This window comes from Osmerus eperlanus, chromosome 3, assembly GCF_963692335.1.
Source record: "Osmerus eperlanus chromosome 3, fOsmEpe2.1, whole genome shotgun sequence".
Taxonomy (NCBI): Eukaryota; Metazoa; Chordata; class Actinopteri; order Osmeriformes; family Osmeridae; genus Osmerus; species Osmerus eperlanus.
The window spans coordinates 1436313-1451081 of NC_085020.1; the positions used below are offsets into that span (position 1 = coordinate 1436313).

The following is a 14769-nucleotide window of genomic DNA, read 5'->3' on the forward strand; positions in this document are numbered from 1 at the left end:
TGGTGATCTACAGAAAGAAACTCAACCGAAATCAGACGTCAAACCAACAACCGTAGGCTAACTCGATCCAAGTACATACCAGGAGTGGGGTTCGAACCCACGAGGATTTACATCCATTGGAACTTGAGTCCAACGCCTTAACCGCTCGGCCATCCTGGTCATTGATTGCTTTTAATTGGACCCGAAATGGATGTAAAACCAATAACCACAGGCCAATTTTCTCATTAAAACATCACCAAAATACAAGGAGCAGGGTTCAAACCAACAAGGATATACACCTGTAAAACCAACAATCTGAGGCCAAATGTGTCCATCAAACAACAACAACAACAACATACCAGGAGTGGGATTTGAACCCACAAGGATTTACATCCATTGGAACTTGAGTCCAACGCCTTAACCGCTCGGCCATCCTGGTCATTGATTGTTTTTAATTGGACCCGAAATGGATGTAAAACCAATAACCACAGGCAGAGTTTCTCATTACAACATCACCAAAATTCCAGGAGTGGGGTTTGAACCCACGAGGAATTACATCCATTGGAACTTGAGTCCAACGCCTTAACCGCTCGGCCATCCTGGTCATTGATTGTTTTTAATTGGACCCGAAATGAATGTAAAACCAATAACCACAGGCCAAGTTTTTCATTACAACATCACCAAAATACCAGGAGTGGGGTTCGAACCCACGAGGATTTACATCCATTGGAACTTGAGTCCAACACCTTAACCGCTCGGCCATCCTGGTCATTGATTGCTTTTAATTGGACCCGAAATGGATGTAAAACCAATAACCACAGGCCAATTTTCTCATTAAAACATCACCAAAATACAAGGAGCAGGGTTCAAACCAACAAGGATATACACCTGTAAAACCAACAATCTGAGGCCAAATGTGTCCATCAAACAACAACAACATACCAGGAGTGGGATTTGAACCCACGAGGATTTACATCCATTGGAACTTGAGTCCAACGCCTTAACCGCTCGGCCATCCTGGTCATTGATTGTTTTTAATTGGACCCGAAATGGATGTAAAACCAATAACCACAGGCAGAGTTTCTCATTACAACATCACCAAAATACCAGGAGTGGGGTTTGAACCCACGAGGAATTACATCCATTGGAACTTGAGTCCAACGCCTTAACCGCTCGGCCATCCTGGTCATTGATTGTTTTTAATTGGACCCGAAATGAATGTAAAACCAATAACCACAGGCCAAGTTTTTCATTACAACATCACCAAAATACCAGGAGTGGGGTTCGAACCCACGAGGATTTACACCCATTAGAACTTAAGTCCAACGCCTTAACCACTCGGCCATCCTGGTGATCTACAGAACGAAATTCAACCTAAATCAGACGTCAAACCATCAACTGAAGGCCAAATCGATCTGAGTAAATACTAGGCGTGGGGATCAACCCCACGAGAATTTACATCCATTGGAACTTAAGTCCAATGCCTTATTCGCTCAAGCATCCTGGTGATCTACAGAAAGAAATTCAACCTAAATCAGACGTCAAACCAACAACCGTAGGCTAACTCGATCAAAGTACATACCAGGAGTGGGGTTCGAACCCACGAGGATTTACATCCATTGGAACTTAAGTCCAACGCCTTAACCGCTCGGCCATCCTGGTGATCTACAGAACGAAATTCAACCCAAATCGTCAAACCATCAACTGAAGGCCAAATCGATCCGAGTAAATACCAGGCGTGGGGATCAACCCCACGAGAATTTACATCCATTGGAACTTAAGTCCAACGCCTTATTCGCTCAAGAATCCTGGTGATCTACAGAAAGAAATTCAACCGAAATCAGACGTCAAACCAACAACCGTAGGCTAACTCGATCCAAGTACATACCAGGAGTGGGGTTCGAACCCACGAGGATTTACATCCATTGGAACTTGAGTCCAACGCCTTAACCGCTCGGCCATCCTGGTCATTGATTGCTTTTAATTGGACCCGAAATGGATGTAAAACCAATAACCACAGGCCAATTTTCTCATTAAAACATCACCAAAATACAAGGAGCAGGGTTCAAACCAACAAGGATATACACCTGTAAAACCAACAATCTGAGGCCAAATGTGTCCATCAAACAACAACAACAACAACATACCAGGAGTGGGATTTGAACCCACAAGGATTTACATCCATTGGAACTTGAGTCCAACGCCTTAACCGCTCGGCCATCCTGGTCATTGATTGTTTTTAATTGGACCCGAAATGGATGTAAAACCAATAACCACAGGCAGAGTTTCTCATTACAACATCACCAAAATTCCAGGAGTGGGGTTTGAACCCACGAGGAATTACATCCATTGGAACTTGAGTCCAACGCTTTAACCGCTCGGCCATCCTGGTCATTGATTGTTTTTAATTGGACCCGAAATGAATGTAAAACCAATAACCACAGGCCAAGTTTTTCATTACAACATCACCAAAATACCAGGAGTGGGGTTCGAACCCACGAGGATTTACATCCATTGGAACTTGAGTCCAACACCTTAACCGCTCGGCCATCCTGGTCATTGATTGCTTTTAATTGGACCCGAAATGGATGTAAAACCAATAACCACAGGCCAATTTTCTCATTAAAACATCACCAAAATACAAGGAGCAGGGTTCAAACCAACAAGGATATACACCTGTAAAACCAACAATCTGAGGCCAAATGTGTCCATCAAACAACAACAACATACCAGGAGTGGGATTTGAACCCACGAGGATTTACATCCATTGGAACTTGAGTCCAACGCCTTAACCGCTCGGCCATCCTGGTCATTGATTGTTTTTAATTGGACCCGAAATGGATGTAAAACCAATAACCACAGGCAGAGTTTCTCATTACAACATCACCAAAATACCAGGAGTGGGGTTTGAACCCACGAGGAATTACATCCATTGGAACTTGAGTCCAACGCCTTAACCGCTCGGCCATCCTGGTCATTGATTGTTTTTAATTGGACCCGAAATGAATGTAAAACCAATAACCACAGGCCAAGTTTTTCATTACAACATCACCAAAATACCAGGAGTGGGGTTCGAACCCACGAGGATTTACACCCATTGGAACTTAAGTCCAACGCCTTAACCACTCGGCCATCCTGGTGATCTACAGAACGAAATTCAACCTAAATCAGACGTCAAACCATCAACTGAAGGCCAAATCGATCTGAGTAAATACTAGGCGTGGGGATCAACCCCACGAGAATTTACATCCATTGGAACTTAAGTCCAATGCCTTATTCGCTCAAGCATCCTGGTGATCTACAGAAAGAAATTCAACCTAAATCAGACGTCAAACCAACAACCGTAGGCTAACTCGATCAAAGTACATACCAGGAGTGGGGTTCGAACCCACGAGGATTTACATCCATTGGAACTTAAGTCCAACGCCTTAACCGCTCGGCCATCCTGGTGATCTACAGACCGAAATTCAACACAAATCGTCAAACCATCAACAGAAGGCCAAATCGATCCGAGTAAATACCAGGCGTGGGGATCAACCCCACGAGAATTTACATCCATTGGAACTTAAGTCCAACGCCTTATTCGCTCAAGAATCCTGGTGATCTACAGAAAGAAATTCAACCGAAATCAGACGTCAAACCAACAACCGTAGGCTAACTCGATCCAAGTACATACCAGGAGTGGGGTTCGAACCCACGAGGATTTACATCCATTGGAACTTGAGTCCAACGCCTTAACCGCTCGGCCATCCTGGTCATTGATTGCTTTTAATTGGACCCGAAATGGATGTAAAACCAATAACCACAGGCCAATTTTCTCATTAAAACATCACCAAAATACAAGGAGCAGGGTTCAAACCAACAAGGATATACACCTGTAAAACCAACAATCTGAGGCCAAATGTGTCCATCAAACAACAACAACAACAACATACCAGGAGTGGGATTTGAACCCACAAGGATTTACATCCATTGGAACTTGAGTCCAACGCCTTAACCGCTCGGCCATCCTGGTCATTGATTGTTTTTAATTGGACCCGAAATGGATGTAAAACCAATAACCACAGGCAGAGTTTCTCATTACAACATCACCAAAATTCCAGGAGTGGGGTTTGAACCCACGAGGAATTACATCCATTGGAACTTGAGTCCAACGCCTTAACCGCTCGGCCATCCTGGTCATTGATTGTTTTTAATTGGACCCGAAATGAATGTAAAACCAATAACCACAGGCCAAGTTTTTCATTACAACATCACCAAAATACCAGGAGTGGGGTTCGAACCCACGAGGATTTACATCCATTGGAACTTAAGTCCAACGCCTTAACCACTCGGCCATCCTGGTGATCTACAGAACGAAATTCAACCTAAATCAGACGTCAAACCATCAACTGAAGGCCAAATCGATCCGAGTAAATACTAGGCGTGGGGATCAACCCCACGAGAATTTACATCCATTGGAACTTAAGTCCAATGCCTTATTCGCTCAAGCATCCTGGTGATCTACAGAAAGAAATTCAACCTAAATCAGACGTCAAACCAACAACCGTAGGCTAACTCGATCCAAGTACATACCAGGAGTGGGGTTCGAACCCACGAGGATTTACATCCATTGGAACTTAAGTCTAACGCCTTAACCGCTCGGCCATCCTGGTGATCTACAGAACGAAATTCAACCCAAATCGTCAAACCATCAACTGAAGGCCAAATCGATCCGAGTAAATACCAGGCGTGGGGATCAACCCCACGAGAATTTACATCCATTGGAACTTAAGTCCAACGCCTTATTCGCTCAAGCATCCTGGTGATCTACAGAAAGAAAATCAACCTAAATCATACGTTAAACCAACAACCGAAGGCTAAATCGATCCAAGTACATACCAGGAGTGGGGTTCAAACCCACAAGGATTTACATCCATTGGAACTTGACTCCAACGCCTTATCCGCTCGGCCATCCTGGTCATTGATTGTTTTTAATTGGACCCGAAATGTATGTAAAACCAAAAACCACAGGCCAAGTTTCTCATTACCACATCACCAAAATACCAGGAGAGGGGTTCGAACCCACGAGGATTTACATCCATTGGAACTTAAGTCCAACGCCTTAACCGCTCGGCCATCCTGGTGATCTACAGAACGAAATTCAACCTAAATCGTCAAACCATCAACTGAAGGCCAAATCGATCCGAGTAAATACCAGGTGTGGGGATCAACCCCACGAGAATTTACATCCATTGGAACTTAAGTCCAACGCCTTATTCGCTCAAGCATCCTGGTGATCTACAGAAAGAAATTCAACCGAAATCAGACGTCAAACCAACAACCGTAGGCTAACTCGATCCAAGTACATACCAGGAGTGGGGTTCGAACCCACGAGGATTTACATCCATTGGAACTTGAGTCCAACGCCTTAACCCCTCGGCCATCTTGGTCATTGATTGCTTTTAATTGGACCCGAAATGGATGTAAAACCAATAACCACAGGCCAATTTTCTCATTAAAACATCACCAAAATACAAGGAGCAGGGTTCAAACCAACAAGGATATACACCTGTAAAATCAACAATCTGAGGCCAAATGTGTCCATCAAACAACAACAACAACAACAACAACAACATACCAGGAGTGGGGTTTGAATCCACGAGGAATTACATCCATTGGAACTTGAGTCCAACGCCTTAACCGCTCAGCCATCCTGGTCATTGATTGTTTTTAATTGGACCCGAAATGAATGTAAAACCAATAACCACAGGCCAAGTTTTTCATTACAACATCACCAAAACACCAGGAGTGGGGTTCGAACCCACGAGGATTTACATCCATTGGAACTTAAGTCCAACGCCTTAACCACTCGGCCATCCTGGTGATCTACAGAACGAAATTCAACCTAAATCAGACGTCAAACCATCAACTGAAGGCCAAATCGATCTGAGTAAATACTAGGCGTGGGGATCAACCCCACGAGAATTTACATCCATTGGAACTTAAGTCCAATGCCTTATTCGCTCAAGCATCCTGGTGATCTACAGAAAGAAATTCAACCTAAATCAGACGTCAAACCAACAACCGTAGGCTAACTCGAGCCAAGTACATACCAGGAGTGGGGTTTGAACCCACGAGGATTTACATCCATTGGAACTTAAGTCTAACGCCTTAACCGCTCGGCCATCCTGGTGATCTACAGAACGAAATTCAACCCAAATCGTCAAACCATCAACTGAAGGCCAAATCGATCCGAGTAAATACCAGGCGTGGGGATCAACCCCACGAGAATTTACATCCATTGGAACGTAAGTCCAACGCCTTATTCGCTCAAGCATCCTGGTGATCTACAGAAAGAAAATCAACCTAAATCAGACGTCAAACCAACAACCGAAGGCTAAATCGATCCAAGTACATACCAGGAGTGGGGTTCAAACCCACGAGGATTTACATCCATTGGAACTTGACTCCAACGCCTTATCCGCTCGGCCATCCTGGTCATTGATTGTTTTTAATTGGACCCGAAATGTATGTAAAACCAAAAACCACAGGCCAAGTTTCTCATTACCACATCACCAAAATACCAGGAGAGGGGTTCGAACCCACGAGGATTTACATCCATTGGAACTTAAGTCCAACGCCTTAACCGCTCGGCCATCCTGGTGATCTACAGAACGAAATTCAACCTAAATCGTCAAACCATCAACTGAAGGCCAAATCGATCCGAGTAAATACCAGGCGTGGGGATCAACCCCACGAGAATTTACATCCATTGGAACTTAAGTCCAACGCCTTATTCGCTCAAGCATCCTGGTGATCTACAGAAAGAAATTCAACCGAAAACAGACGTCAAACCAACAACCGTAGGCTAACTCGATCCAAGTACATACCAGGAGTGGGGTTCGAACCCACGAGGATTTACATCCATTGGAACTTGAGTCCAACGCCTTAACCGCTCGGCCATCCTGGTCATTGATTGCTTTTAATTGGACCCGAAATGGATGTAAAACCAATAACCACAGGCCAATTTTCTCATTAAAACATCACCAAAATACAAGGAGCAGGGTTCAAACCAACAAGGATATACACCTGTAAAACCAACAATCTGAGGCCAAATGTGTCCATCAAACAACAACAACAACAACAACAACAACATACCAGGAGTGGGATTTGAACCCACGAGGATTTACAGCCTTTGGAACTTGAGTCCAACGCCTTAACCGCTCGGCCATCCTGGTCATTGATTGTTTTTAATTGGACCCGAAATGGATGTAAAACCAATAACCACAGGCAGAGTTTCTCATTACAACATCACCAAAATACCAGGAGTGGGGTTTGAACCCACGAGGAATTACATCCATTGGAACTTGAGTCCAACGCCTTAACCGCTCGGCCATCCTGGTCATCGATTGTTTTTAATTGGACCCGAAATCAATGTAAAACCAATAACCACAGGCCAAGTTTTTCATTACAACATCACCAAAATACCAGGAGTGGGGTTCGAACCCACGAGGATTTACATCCATTGGAACTTGAGTCCAACGCCTTAACCGCTCGGCCATCCTGGTCATTGATTGTTTTTAATTGGACCCGAAATGGATGTAAAACCAATAACCACAGGCAGAGTTTCTCATTACAACATCACCAAAATACCAGGAGTGGGGTTTGAACCCAAGAGGAATTACATCCATTGGAACTTGAGTCCAACGCCTTAACCGCTCGGCCATCCTGGTCATTGATTGTTTTTAATTGGACCCGAAATGAATGTAAAACCAATAACCACAGGCCAAGTTTTTCATTACAACATCACCAAAATACCAGGAGTGGGGTTCGAACCCACGAGGATTTACACCCATTGGAACTTAAGTCCAACGCCTTAACCACTCGGCCATCCTGGTGATCTACAGAACGAAATTCAACCTAAATCAGACGTCAAACCATCAACTGAAGGCCAAATCGATCTGAGTAAATACTAGGCGTGGGGATCAACCCCACGAGAATTTACATCCATTGGAACTTAAGTCCAATGCCTTATTCGCTCAAGCATCCTGGTGATCTACAGAAAGAAATTCAACCTAAATCAGACGTCAAACCAACAACCGTAGGCTAACTCGATCCAAGTACATACCAGGAGTGGGGTTCGAACCCACGAGGATTTACATCCATTGGAACTTAAGTCCAACGCCTTAACCGCTCGGCCATCCTGGTCATTGATTGCTTTTAATTGGACCCGAAATGGATGTAAAACCAATAACCACAGGCCAATTTTCTCATTAAAACATCACCAAAATACAAGGAGCAGGGTTCAAACCAACAAGGATATACACCTGTAAAACCAACAATCTGAGGCCAAATGTGTCCATCAAACAACAACAACAACAACAACAACAACATACCAGGAGTGGGATTTGAACCCACGAGGATTTACAGCCTTTGGAACTTGAGTCCAACGCCTTAACCGCTCGGCCATCCTGGTCATTGATTGTTTTTAATTGGACCCGAAATGGATGTAAAACCAATAACCACAGGCAGAGTTTCTCATTACAACATCACCAAAATACCAGGAGTGGGGTTTGAACCCACGAGGAATTACATCCATTGGAACTTGAGTCCAACGCCTTAACCGCTCGGCCATCCTGGTCATTGATTGTTTTTAATTGGACCCGAAATCAATGTAAAACCAATAACCACAGGCCAAGTTTTTCATTACAACATCACCAAAATACCAGGAGTGGGGTTCGAACCCACGAGGATTTACATCCATTGGAACTTGAGTCCAACGCCTTAACCGCTCGGCCATCCTGGTCGTTGATTGTTTTTAATTGGACCCGAAATGGATGTAAAACCAATAACCACAGGCAGAGTTTCTCATTACAACATCACCAAAATACCAGGAGTGGGGTTTGAACCCACGAGGAATTACATCCATTGGAACTTGAGTCCAACGCCTTAACCGCTCGGCCATCCTGGTCATTGATTGTTTTTAATTGGACCCGAAATGAATGTAAAACCAATAACCACAGGCCAAGTTTTTCATTACAACATCACCAAAATACCAGGAGTGGGGTTCGAACCCACGAGGATTTACACCCATTGGAACTTAAGTCCAACGCCTTAACCACTCGGCCATCCTGGTGATCTACAGAACGAAATTCAACCTAAATCAGACGTCAAACCATCAACTGAAGGCCAAATCGATCTGAGTAAATACTAGGCGTGGGGATCAACCCCACGAGAATTTACATCCATTGGAACTTAAGTCCAATGCCTTATTCGCTCAAGCATCCTGGTGATCTACAGAAAGAAATTCAACCTAAATCAGACGTCAAACCAACAACCGTAGGCTAACTCGATCCAAGTACATACCAGGAGTGGGGTTCGAACCCACGAGGATTTACATCCATTGGAACTTAAGTCCAACGCCTTAACCGCTCGGCCATCCTGGTGATCTACAGAACGAAATTCAACCCAAATCGTCAAACCATCAACTGAAGGCCAAATCGATCCGAGTAAATACCAGGCGTGGGGATCAACCCCACGAGAATTTACATCTATTGGAACTTAAGTCCAACGCCTTATTCGCTCAAGAATCCTGGTGATCTACAGAAAGAAATTCAACCGAAATCAGACGTCAAACCAACAACCGTAGGCTAACTCGATCCAAGTACATACCAGGAGTGGGGTTCGAACCCACGAGGATTTACATCCATTGGAACTTGAGTCCAACGCCTTAACCGCTCGGCCATCCTGGTCATTGATTGCTTTTAATTGGACCCGAAATGGATGTAAAACCAATAACCACAGGCCAATTTTCTCATTAAAACATCACCAAAATACAAGGAGCAGGGTTCAAACCAACAAGGATATACACCTGTAAAACCAACAATCTGAGGCCAAATGTGTCCATCAAACAACAACAACATACCAGGAGTGGTATTTGAACCCACGAGGATTTACATCCATTGGAACTTGAGTCCAACGCCTTAACCGCTCGGCCATCCTGGTGATGGAAAGCTATTACTTTGACCCGAAATGGATGTAAAACCAAAAACCGCAGGCCAAGTTTCTCATTAAAACGTCACCAAAATACAAGGAGCGGGGTTCAAACCAACAAGGATATACACCTGTAAAACCAACATTTTGAGGCCAAATGTGTCCATCAAACAACAACAACATACCAGGAGTGGGATTTGAACCCACGAGGATTTACATCCATTGGAACTTGAGTCCAACGCCTTAACCGCTCGGCCATCCTGATCATAGATTGTTTTTAATTGGACCCGAAATGGATGTAAAACCAAAAACCACAGGCCAAGTTTCTCATTAAAACATCACCAAAATACAAGGAGCGGGGTTCAAACCAACAAGGATATACACCTGTAAAACCAACAATTTGAGGCCAAATGTGTCTATCAAACAACAATAACATACCAGGGGTGGGATTTGAACCCACGAGGATTTACATTTATTGGAACTTGAGTCCAGCGCCTTAACCGCTCGGCCATCCTGGTCATTGATTGTTTTTAATTGTACCCGAAATGAATGTAAAACCAATAACCACAGGCCAAGTTTCTCATTACAACATCACCAAAATACCAGGAGTGAGGTTCGAACCCATGAGGATTTACATCCATTGGAACTTGAGTCCAACGCCTTAAACGCTCGGCCATCCTGGTGATCTACAAAACAAAATTCAACCTAAATCGTCAAACCATCAACTGAAGGCCAAATCGATCCGAGTAAATACCAGGCGTGGGGATCAACCCCACGAGAATTTACATCCATTGGAACTTAAGTCCAATGCCTTATTTGCTCAAGCATCCTGGTGATCTACAGAAAGAAATTCAACCTAAATCAGACGTCAAACCAACAAACGCAGGCTAACTCGATCCAAGTACATACCAGGAGTGGGGTTCGAACCCACGAGGATTTACATCCATTGGAACTTGAGTCCAACTTAACCGCCTTAACCGCTCGGCCATCCTGGTCATTGATTGCTTTTAATTGGACCCGAAATGGATGTAAAACCAATAACCACAGGCCAATTTTCTCATTAAAACATCACCAAAATACAAGGAGCAGGGTTCAAACCAACAAGGATATACACCTGTAAAACCAACAATCTGAGGCCAAATGTGTCCATCAAAAACAACAACAACAACATACCAGGAGTGGGATTTGAACCCACGAGGATTTACATCCATTGGAACTTGAGTCCAACGCCTTAACCGCTCGGCCATCCTGGTCATTGATTGTTTTTAATTGGACCCGAAATGGATGTAAAACCAATAACCACAGGCAGAGTTTCTCATTACAACATCACCAAAATACCAGGAGTGGGGTTTGAACCCACGAGGAATTACATCCATTGGAACTTGAGTGCAACGCCTTAACCGCTCGGCCATCCTGGTCATTGATTGTTTTTAATTGGACCCGAAATGAATGTAAAACCAATAACCACAGGCCAAGTTTTTCATTACAACATCACCAAAATACCAGGAGTGGGGTTCGAACCCACGAGGATTTACATCCATTGGAACTTAAGTCCAACGCCTTAACCACTCGGCCATCCTGGTGATCTACAGAACGAAATTCAACCTAAATCAGACGTCAAACCATCAACTGAAGGCCAAATCGATCCGAGTAAATACCAGGCGTGGGGATCAACCCCACGAGAATTTACATCCATTGGAACTTAAGTCCAATGCCTTATTCGCTCAAGCATCCTGGTGATCTACAGAAAGAAATTCAACCTAAATCAGACGTCAAACCAACAACCGTAGGCTAACTCGATCCAAGTACATACCAGGAGTGGGGTTCGAACCCACGAGGATTTACATCCATTGGAACTTAAGTCCAACGCCTTAACCGCTCGGCCATCCTGGTGATCTACAGAACGAAATTCAACCCAAATCGTCAAACCATCAACTGAAGGCCAAATCGATCCGAGTAAATACCAGGCGTGGGGATCAACCCCACGAGAATTTACATCTATTGGAACTTAAGTCCAACGCCTTATTCGCTCAAGAATCCTGGTTATCTACAGAAAGAAATTCAACCGAAATCAGACGTCAAACCAACAACCGTAGGCTAACTCGATCCAAGTACATACCAGGAGTGGGGTTCGAACCCACGAGGATTTACATCCATTGGAACTTGAGTCCAACGCCTTAACCGCTCGGCCATCCTGGTCATTGATTGCTTTTAATTGGACCCGAAATGGATGTAAAACCAATAACCACAGGCCAATTTTCTCATTAAAACATCACCAAAATACAAGGAGCAGGGTTCAAACCAACAAGGATATACACCTGTAAAACCAACAATCTGAGGCCAAATGTGTCCATCAAAAACAACAACAACAACATACCAGGAGTGGGATTTGAACCCACGAGGATTTACATCCATTGGAACTTGAGTCCAACGCCTTAACCGCTCGGCCATCCTGGTCATTGATTGTTTTTAATTGGACCCGAAATGGATGTAAAACCAATAACCACAGGCAGAGTTTCTCATTACAACATCACCAAAATACCAGGAGTGGGGTTTGAACCCACGAGGAATTACATCCATTGGAACTTGAGTGCAACGCCTTAACCGCTCGGCCATCCTGGTCATTGATTGTTTTTAATTGGACCCGAAATGAATGTAAAACCAATAACCACAGGCCAAGTTTTTCATTACAACATCACCAAAATACCAGGAGTGGGGTTCGAACCCACGAGGATTTACATCCATTGGAACTTAAGTCCAACGCCTTAACCACTCGGCCATCCTGGTGATCTACAGAACGAAATTCAACCTAAATCAGACGTCAAACCATCAACTGAAGGCCAAATCGATCCGAGTAAATTCTAGGCGTGGGGATCAACCCCACGAGAATTTACATCCATTGGAACTTAAGTCCAATGCCTTATTCGCTCAAGCATCCTGGTGATCTACAGAAAGAAATTCAACCTAAATCAGACGTCAAACCAACAACCGTAGGCTAACTCGATCCAAGTACATACCAGGAGTGGGGTTCGAACGCACGAGGATTTACATCCATTGGAACTTAAGTCTAACGCCTTAACCGCTCGGCCATCCTGGTGATCTACAGAACGAAATTCAACCCAAATCGTCAAACCATCAACTGAAGGCCAAATCGATCCGAGTAAATACCAGGCGTGGGGATCAACCCCACGAGAATTTACATCCATTGGAACTTAAGTCCAACGCCTTATTCGCTCAAGCATCCTGGTGATCTACAGAAAGAAAATCAACCTAAATCATTCGTTAAACCAACAACCGAAGGCTAAATCGATCCAAGTACATACCAGGAGTGGGGTTCAAACCCACGAGGATTTACATCCATTGGAACTTGACTCCAACGCCTTATCCGCTCGGCCATCCTGGTCATTGATTGTTTTTAATTGGACCCGAAATGTATGTAAAACCAAAAACCACAGGCCAAGTTTCTCATTACCACATCACCAAAATACCAGGAGTGGGATTTGAACCCACGAGGATTTACATCCATTGGAACTTGAGTCCAACGCCTTAACCGCTCGGCCATCCTGGTGATGGAAAGCTATTACTTCGACCCGAAATGGATGTAAAACCAAAAACCGCAGGCCAAGTTTCTCATTAAAACGTCACCAAAATACAAGGAGCGGGGTTCAAACCAACAAGGATATACACCTGTAAAACCAACATTTTGAGGCCAAATGTGTCCATCAAACAACAACAACATACCAGGAGTGGGATTTGAACCCACGAGGATTTACATCCATTGGAACTTGAGTCCAACGCCTTAACCGCTCGGCCATCCTGATCATAGATTGTTTTTAATTGGACCCGAAATGGATGTAAAACCAAAAACCACAGGCCAAGTTTCTCATTAAAACATCACCAAAATACAAGGAGCGGGGTTCAAACCAACAAGGATATACACCTGTAAAACCAACAATTTGAGGCCAAATGTGTCTATCAAACATCACCAAAATACCAGGAGTGGGGTTCGAACCCACGAGGATTTACATCCATTGGAACTTGAGTCCAACGCCTTAACCGCTCGGCCATCCTGGTCGTTGATTGTTTTTAATTGGACCCGAAATGGATGTAAAACCAATAACCACAGGCAGAGTTTCTCATTACAACATCACCAAAATACCAGGAGTGGGGTTCGAACCCACAAGGAATTACATCCATTGGAACTTGAGTCCAACGCCTTAACCGCTCGGCCATCCTGGTGATCTACAGAACGAAATTCAACCCAAATCGTCAAACCATCAACTGAAGGCCAAATCGATCCGAGTAAATACCAGGCGTGGGGATCAACCCCACGAGAATTTACATCCATTGGAACTTAAGTCCAACGCCTTATTCGCTCAAGAATCCTGGTGATCTACAGAAAGAAATTCAACCGAAATCAGACGTCAAACCAACAACCGTAGGCTAACTCGATCCAAGTACATACCAGGAGTGGGGTTCGAACCCACGAGGATTTACATCCATTGGAACTTGAGTCCAACGCCTTAACCGCTCGGCCATCCTGGTCATTGATTGCTTTTAATTGGACCCGAAATGGATGTAAAACCAATAACCACAGGCCAATTTTCTCATTAAAACATCACCAAAATACAAAGAGCAGGGTTCAAACCAACAAGGATATAAACCTGTAAAACCAACAATCTGAGGCCAAATGTGTCCATCAAACAACAACAACAACAACATACCAGGAGTGGGATTTGAACCCACGAGGATTTACATCCATTGGAAGTTGAGTCCAACGCCTTAAATGCTCGGCCATCCTGGTCATTGATTGTT

At 44.0% G+C, this 14769-nt stretch overlaps 62 non-coding genes across 62 annotated transcripts; all 62 read right to left on the reverse strand.

The window, feature by feature from the left end:
* Nucleotides 1-76: 76 nt before the first annotated feature.
* Nucleotides 77-159, reverse strand: trnal-caa (transfer RNA leucine (anticodon CAA)). The gene has a single exon. It is a non-coding gene; the product is annotated as a tRNA-Leu (tRNA).
* Nucleotides 160-335: 176 nt separating this feature from the next.
* Nucleotides 336-418, reverse strand: trnal-caa (transfer RNA leucine (anticodon CAA)). Its single transcript has one exon. It is a non-coding gene; the product is annotated as a tRNA-Leu (tRNA).
* An 82-nt stretch (nucleotides 419-500) lies between these two features.
* On the reverse strand, nucleotides 501-583 carry trnal-caa (transfer RNA leucine (anticodon CAA)). The gene has a single exon. It is a non-coding gene; the product is annotated as a tRNA-Leu (tRNA).
* Nucleotides 584-665: 82 nt separating this feature from the next.
* trnal-caa (transfer RNA leucine (anticodon CAA)) lies at nucleotides 666-748 on the reverse strand. The gene has a single exon. It is a non-coding gene; the product is annotated as a tRNA-Leu (tRNA).
* A 170-nt stretch (nucleotides 749-918) lies between these two features.
* trnal-caa (transfer RNA leucine (anticodon CAA)) lies at nucleotides 919-1001 on the reverse strand. The gene has a single exon. It is a non-coding gene; the product is annotated as a tRNA-Leu (tRNA).
* An 82-nt stretch (nucleotides 1002-1083) lies between these two features.
* On the reverse strand, nucleotides 1084-1166 carry trnal-caa (transfer RNA leucine (anticodon CAA)). Its single transcript has one exon. It is a non-coding gene; the product is annotated as a tRNA-Leu (tRNA).
* An 82-nt stretch (nucleotides 1167-1248) lies between these two features.
* On the reverse strand, nucleotides 1249-1331 carry trnal-uaa (transfer RNA leucine (anticodon UAA)). Its single transcript has one exon. It is a non-coding gene; the product is annotated as a tRNA-Leu (tRNA).
* A 227-nt stretch (nucleotides 1332-1558) lies between these two features.
* On the reverse strand, nucleotides 1559-1641 carry trnal-uaa (transfer RNA leucine (anticodon UAA)). The gene has a single exon. It is a non-coding gene; the product is annotated as a tRNA-Leu (tRNA).
* A 223-nt stretch (nucleotides 1642-1864) lies between these two features.
* On the reverse strand, nucleotides 1865-1947 carry trnal-caa (transfer RNA leucine (anticodon CAA)). Its single transcript has one exon. It is a non-coding gene; the product is annotated as a tRNA-Leu (tRNA).
* Nucleotides 1948-2123: 176 nt separating this feature from the next.
* trnal-caa (transfer RNA leucine (anticodon CAA)) lies at nucleotides 2124-2206 on the reverse strand. The gene has a single exon. It is a non-coding gene; the product is annotated as a tRNA-Leu (tRNA).
* Nucleotides 2207-2288: 82 nt separating this feature from the next.
* On the reverse strand, nucleotides 2289-2371 carry trnal-caa (transfer RNA leucine (anticodon CAA)). Its single transcript has one exon. It is a non-coding gene; the product is annotated as a tRNA-Leu (tRNA).
* An 82-nt stretch (nucleotides 2372-2453) lies between these two features.
* Nucleotides 2454-2536, reverse strand: trnal-caa (transfer RNA leucine (anticodon CAA)). The gene has a single exon. It is a non-coding gene; the product is annotated as a tRNA-Leu (tRNA).
* A 170-nt stretch (nucleotides 2537-2706) lies between these two features.
* trnal-caa (transfer RNA leucine (anticodon CAA)) lies at nucleotides 2707-2789 on the reverse strand. Its single transcript has one exon. It is a non-coding gene; the product is annotated as a tRNA-Leu (tRNA).
* Nucleotides 2790-2871: 82 nt separating this feature from the next.
* Nucleotides 2872-2954, reverse strand: trnal-caa (transfer RNA leucine (anticodon CAA)). Its single transcript has one exon. It is a non-coding gene; the product is annotated as a tRNA-Leu (tRNA).
* Nucleotides 2955-3036: 82 nt separating this feature from the next.
* On the reverse strand, nucleotides 3037-3119 carry trnal-uaa (transfer RNA leucine (anticodon UAA)). The gene has a single exon. It is a non-coding gene; the product is annotated as a tRNA-Leu (tRNA).
* A 227-nt stretch (nucleotides 3120-3346) lies between these two features.
* Nucleotides 3347-3429, reverse strand: trnal-uaa (transfer RNA leucine (anticodon UAA)). The gene has a single exon. It is a non-coding gene; the product is annotated as a tRNA-Leu (tRNA).
* Nucleotides 3430-3652: 223 nt separating this feature from the next.
* On the reverse strand, nucleotides 3653-3735 carry trnal-caa (transfer RNA leucine (anticodon CAA)). Its single transcript has one exon. It is a non-coding gene; the product is annotated as a tRNA-Leu (tRNA).
* A 176-nt stretch (nucleotides 3736-3911) lies between these two features.
* trnal-caa (transfer RNA leucine (anticodon CAA)) lies at nucleotides 3912-3994 on the reverse strand. Its single transcript has one exon. It is a non-coding gene; the product is annotated as a tRNA-Leu (tRNA).
* An 82-nt stretch (nucleotides 3995-4076) lies between these two features.
* Nucleotides 4077-4159, reverse strand: trnal-caa (transfer RNA leucine (anticodon CAA)). The gene has a single exon. It is a non-coding gene; the product is annotated as a tRNA-Leu (tRNA).
* An 82-nt stretch (nucleotides 4160-4241) lies between these two features.
* Nucleotides 4242-4324, reverse strand: trnal-uaa (transfer RNA leucine (anticodon UAA)). The gene has a single exon. It is a non-coding gene; the product is annotated as a tRNA-Leu (tRNA).
* A 227-nt stretch (nucleotides 4325-4551) lies between these two features.
* On the reverse strand, nucleotides 4552-4634 carry trnal-uaa (transfer RNA leucine (anticodon UAA)). Its single transcript has one exon. It is a non-coding gene; the product is annotated as a tRNA-Leu (tRNA).
* Nucleotides 4635-4857: 223 nt separating this feature from the next.
* On the reverse strand, nucleotides 4858-4940 carry trnal-caa (transfer RNA leucine (anticodon CAA)). The gene has a single exon. It is a non-coding gene; the product is annotated as a tRNA-Leu (tRNA).
* Nucleotides 4941-5022: 82 nt separating this feature from the next.
* Nucleotides 5023-5105, reverse strand: trnal-uaa (transfer RNA leucine (anticodon UAA)). The gene has a single exon. It is a non-coding gene; the product is annotated as a tRNA-Leu (tRNA).
* A 223-nt stretch (nucleotides 5106-5328) lies between these two features.
* Nucleotides 5329-5411, reverse strand: trnal-caa (transfer RNA leucine (anticodon CAA)). Its single transcript has one exon. It is a non-coding gene; the product is annotated as a tRNA-Leu (tRNA).
* Nucleotides 5412-5596: 185 nt separating this feature from the next.
* On the reverse strand, nucleotides 5597-5679 carry trnal-caa (transfer RNA leucine (anticodon CAA)). Its single transcript has one exon. It is a non-coding gene; the product is annotated as a tRNA-Leu (tRNA).
* Nucleotides 5680-5761: 82 nt separating this feature from the next.
* On the reverse strand, nucleotides 5762-5844 carry trnal-uaa (transfer RNA leucine (anticodon UAA)). The gene has a single exon. It is a non-coding gene; the product is annotated as a tRNA-Leu (tRNA).
* Nucleotides 5845-6071: 227 nt separating this feature from the next.
* Nucleotides 6072-6154, reverse strand: trnal-uaa (transfer RNA leucine (anticodon UAA)). Its single transcript has one exon. It is a non-coding gene; the product is annotated as a tRNA-Leu (tRNA).
* A 223-nt stretch (nucleotides 6155-6377) lies between these two features.
* trnal-caa (transfer RNA leucine (anticodon CAA)) lies at nucleotides 6378-6460 on the reverse strand. Its single transcript has one exon. It is a non-coding gene; the product is annotated as a tRNA-Leu (tRNA).
* An 82-nt stretch (nucleotides 6461-6542) lies between these two features.
* trnal-uaa (transfer RNA leucine (anticodon UAA)) lies at nucleotides 6543-6625 on the reverse strand. The gene has a single exon. It is a non-coding gene; the product is annotated as a tRNA-Leu (tRNA).
* Nucleotides 6626-6848: 223 nt separating this feature from the next.
* On the reverse strand, nucleotides 6849-6931 carry trnal-caa (transfer RNA leucine (anticodon CAA)). The gene has a single exon. It is a non-coding gene; the product is annotated as a tRNA-Leu (tRNA).
* Nucleotides 6932-7116: 185 nt separating this feature from the next.
* Nucleotides 7117-7199, reverse strand: trnal-caa (transfer RNA leucine (anticodon CAA)). The gene has a single exon. It is a non-coding gene; the product is annotated as a tRNA-Leu (tRNA).
* An 82-nt stretch (nucleotides 7200-7281) lies between these two features.
* Nucleotides 7282-7364, reverse strand: trnal-caa (transfer RNA leucine (anticodon CAA)). The gene has a single exon. It is a non-coding gene; the product is annotated as a tRNA-Leu (tRNA).
* An 82-nt stretch (nucleotides 7365-7446) lies between these two features.
* trnal-caa (transfer RNA leucine (anticodon CAA)) lies at nucleotides 7447-7529 on the reverse strand. Its single transcript has one exon. It is a non-coding gene; the product is annotated as a tRNA-Leu (tRNA).
* An 82-nt stretch (nucleotides 7530-7611) lies between these two features.
* Nucleotides 7612-7694, reverse strand: trnal-caa (transfer RNA leucine (anticodon CAA)). Its single transcript has one exon. It is a non-coding gene; the product is annotated as a tRNA-Leu (tRNA).
* An 82-nt stretch (nucleotides 7695-7776) lies between these two features.
* Nucleotides 7777-7859, reverse strand: trnal-uaa (transfer RNA leucine (anticodon UAA)). Its single transcript has one exon. It is a non-coding gene; the product is annotated as a tRNA-Leu (tRNA).
* Nucleotides 7860-8086: 227 nt separating this feature from the next.
* Nucleotides 8087-8169, reverse strand: trnal-uaa (transfer RNA leucine (anticodon UAA)). The gene has a single exon. It is a non-coding gene; the product is annotated as a tRNA-Leu (tRNA).
* Nucleotides 8170-8354: 185 nt separating this feature from the next.
* On the reverse strand, nucleotides 8355-8437 carry trnal-caa (transfer RNA leucine (anticodon CAA)). The gene has a single exon. It is a non-coding gene; the product is annotated as a tRNA-Leu (tRNA).
* An 82-nt stretch (nucleotides 8438-8519) lies between these two features.
* On the reverse strand, nucleotides 8520-8602 carry trnal-caa (transfer RNA leucine (anticodon CAA)). The gene has a single exon. It is a non-coding gene; the product is annotated as a tRNA-Leu (tRNA).
* Nucleotides 8603-8684: 82 nt separating this feature from the next.
* Nucleotides 8685-8767, reverse strand: trnal-caa (transfer RNA leucine (anticodon CAA)). Its single transcript has one exon. It is a non-coding gene; the product is annotated as a tRNA-Leu (tRNA).
* Nucleotides 8768-8849: 82 nt separating this feature from the next.
* trnal-caa (transfer RNA leucine (anticodon CAA)) lies at nucleotides 8850-8932 on the reverse strand. Its single transcript has one exon. It is a non-coding gene; the product is annotated as a tRNA-Leu (tRNA).
* Nucleotides 8933-9014: 82 nt separating this feature from the next.
* On the reverse strand, nucleotides 9015-9097 carry trnal-uaa (transfer RNA leucine (anticodon UAA)). The gene has a single exon. It is a non-coding gene; the product is annotated as a tRNA-Leu (tRNA).
* A 227-nt stretch (nucleotides 9098-9324) lies between these two features.
* On the reverse strand, nucleotides 9325-9407 carry trnal-uaa (transfer RNA leucine (anticodon UAA)). The gene has a single exon. It is a non-coding gene; the product is annotated as a tRNA-Leu (tRNA).
* A 223-nt stretch (nucleotides 9408-9630) lies between these two features.
* trnal-caa (transfer RNA leucine (anticodon CAA)) lies at nucleotides 9631-9713 on the reverse strand. Its single transcript has one exon. It is a non-coding gene; the product is annotated as a tRNA-Leu (tRNA).
* A 170-nt stretch (nucleotides 9714-9883) lies between these two features.
* On the reverse strand, nucleotides 9884-9966 carry trnal-caa (transfer RNA leucine (anticodon CAA)). Its single transcript has one exon. It is a non-coding gene; the product is annotated as a tRNA-Leu (tRNA).
* A 170-nt stretch (nucleotides 9967-10136) lies between these two features.
* On the reverse strand, nucleotides 10137-10219 carry trnal-caa (transfer RNA leucine (anticodon CAA)). The gene has a single exon. It is a non-coding gene; the product is annotated as a tRNA-Leu (tRNA).
* Nucleotides 10220-10860: 641 nt separating this feature from the next.
* Nucleotides 10861-10949, reverse strand: trnal-caa (transfer RNA leucine (anticodon CAA)). Its single transcript has one exon. It is a non-coding gene; the product is annotated as a tRNA-Leu (tRNA).
* Nucleotides 10950-11124: 175 nt separating this feature from the next.
* Nucleotides 11125-11207, reverse strand: trnal-caa (transfer RNA leucine (anticodon CAA)). Its single transcript has one exon. It is a non-coding gene; the product is annotated as a tRNA-Leu (tRNA).
* An 82-nt stretch (nucleotides 11208-11289) lies between these two features.
* Nucleotides 11290-11372, reverse strand: trnal-caa (transfer RNA leucine (anticodon CAA)). The gene has a single exon. It is a non-coding gene; the product is annotated as a tRNA-Leu (tRNA).
* An 82-nt stretch (nucleotides 11373-11454) lies between these two features.
* On the reverse strand, nucleotides 11455-11537 carry trnal-uaa (transfer RNA leucine (anticodon UAA)). The gene has a single exon. It is a non-coding gene; the product is annotated as a tRNA-Leu (tRNA).
* A 227-nt stretch (nucleotides 11538-11764) lies between these two features.
* Nucleotides 11765-11847, reverse strand: trnal-uaa (transfer RNA leucine (anticodon UAA)). Its single transcript has one exon. It is a non-coding gene; the product is annotated as a tRNA-Leu (tRNA).
* Nucleotides 11848-12070: 223 nt separating this feature from the next.
* Nucleotides 12071-12153, reverse strand: trnal-caa (transfer RNA leucine (anticodon CAA)). The gene has a single exon. It is a non-coding gene; the product is annotated as a tRNA-Leu (tRNA).
* A 175-nt stretch (nucleotides 12154-12328) lies between these two features.
* trnal-caa (transfer RNA leucine (anticodon CAA)) lies at nucleotides 12329-12411 on the reverse strand. The gene has a single exon. It is a non-coding gene; the product is annotated as a tRNA-Leu (tRNA).
* Nucleotides 12412-12493: 82 nt separating this feature from the next.
* On the reverse strand, nucleotides 12494-12576 carry trnal-caa (transfer RNA leucine (anticodon CAA)). The gene has a single exon. It is a non-coding gene; the product is annotated as a tRNA-Leu (tRNA).
* An 82-nt stretch (nucleotides 12577-12658) lies between these two features.
* On the reverse strand, nucleotides 12659-12741 carry trnal-uaa (transfer RNA leucine (anticodon UAA)). Its single transcript has one exon. It is a non-coding gene; the product is annotated as a tRNA-Leu (tRNA).
* A 227-nt stretch (nucleotides 12742-12968) lies between these two features.
* trnal-uaa (transfer RNA leucine (anticodon UAA)) lies at nucleotides 12969-13051 on the reverse strand. The gene has a single exon. It is a non-coding gene; the product is annotated as a tRNA-Leu (tRNA).
* A 223-nt stretch (nucleotides 13052-13274) lies between these two features.
* Nucleotides 13275-13357, reverse strand: trnal-caa (transfer RNA leucine (anticodon CAA)). Its single transcript has one exon. It is a non-coding gene; the product is annotated as a tRNA-Leu (tRNA).
* An 82-nt stretch (nucleotides 13358-13439) lies between these two features.
* Nucleotides 13440-13522, reverse strand: trnal-caa (transfer RNA leucine (anticodon CAA)). Its single transcript has one exon. It is a non-coding gene; the product is annotated as a tRNA-Leu (tRNA).
* A 170-nt stretch (nucleotides 13523-13692) lies between these two features.
* On the reverse strand, nucleotides 13693-13775 carry trnal-caa (transfer RNA leucine (anticodon CAA)). The gene has a single exon. It is a non-coding gene; the product is annotated as a tRNA-Leu (tRNA).
* Nucleotides 13776-13945: 170 nt separating this feature from the next.
* Nucleotides 13946-14028, reverse strand: trnal-caa (transfer RNA leucine (anticodon CAA)). Its single transcript has one exon. It is a non-coding gene; the product is annotated as a tRNA-Leu (tRNA).
* Nucleotides 14029-14110: 82 nt separating this feature from the next.
* On the reverse strand, nucleotides 14111-14193 carry trnal-caa (transfer RNA leucine (anticodon CAA)). The gene has a single exon. It is a non-coding gene; the product is annotated as a tRNA-Leu (tRNA).
* Nucleotides 14194-14416: 223 nt separating this feature from the next.
* trnal-caa (transfer RNA leucine (anticodon CAA)) lies at nucleotides 14417-14499 on the reverse strand. Its single transcript has one exon. It is a non-coding gene; the product is annotated as a tRNA-Leu (tRNA).
* Nucleotides 14500-14675: 176 nt separating this feature from the next.
* trnal-caa (transfer RNA leucine (anticodon CAA)) lies at nucleotides 14676-14758 on the reverse strand. Its single transcript has one exon. It is a non-coding gene; the product is annotated as a tRNA-Leu (tRNA).
* Between the last annotated feature and the right edge of the window lie 11 nt (nucleotides 14759-14769).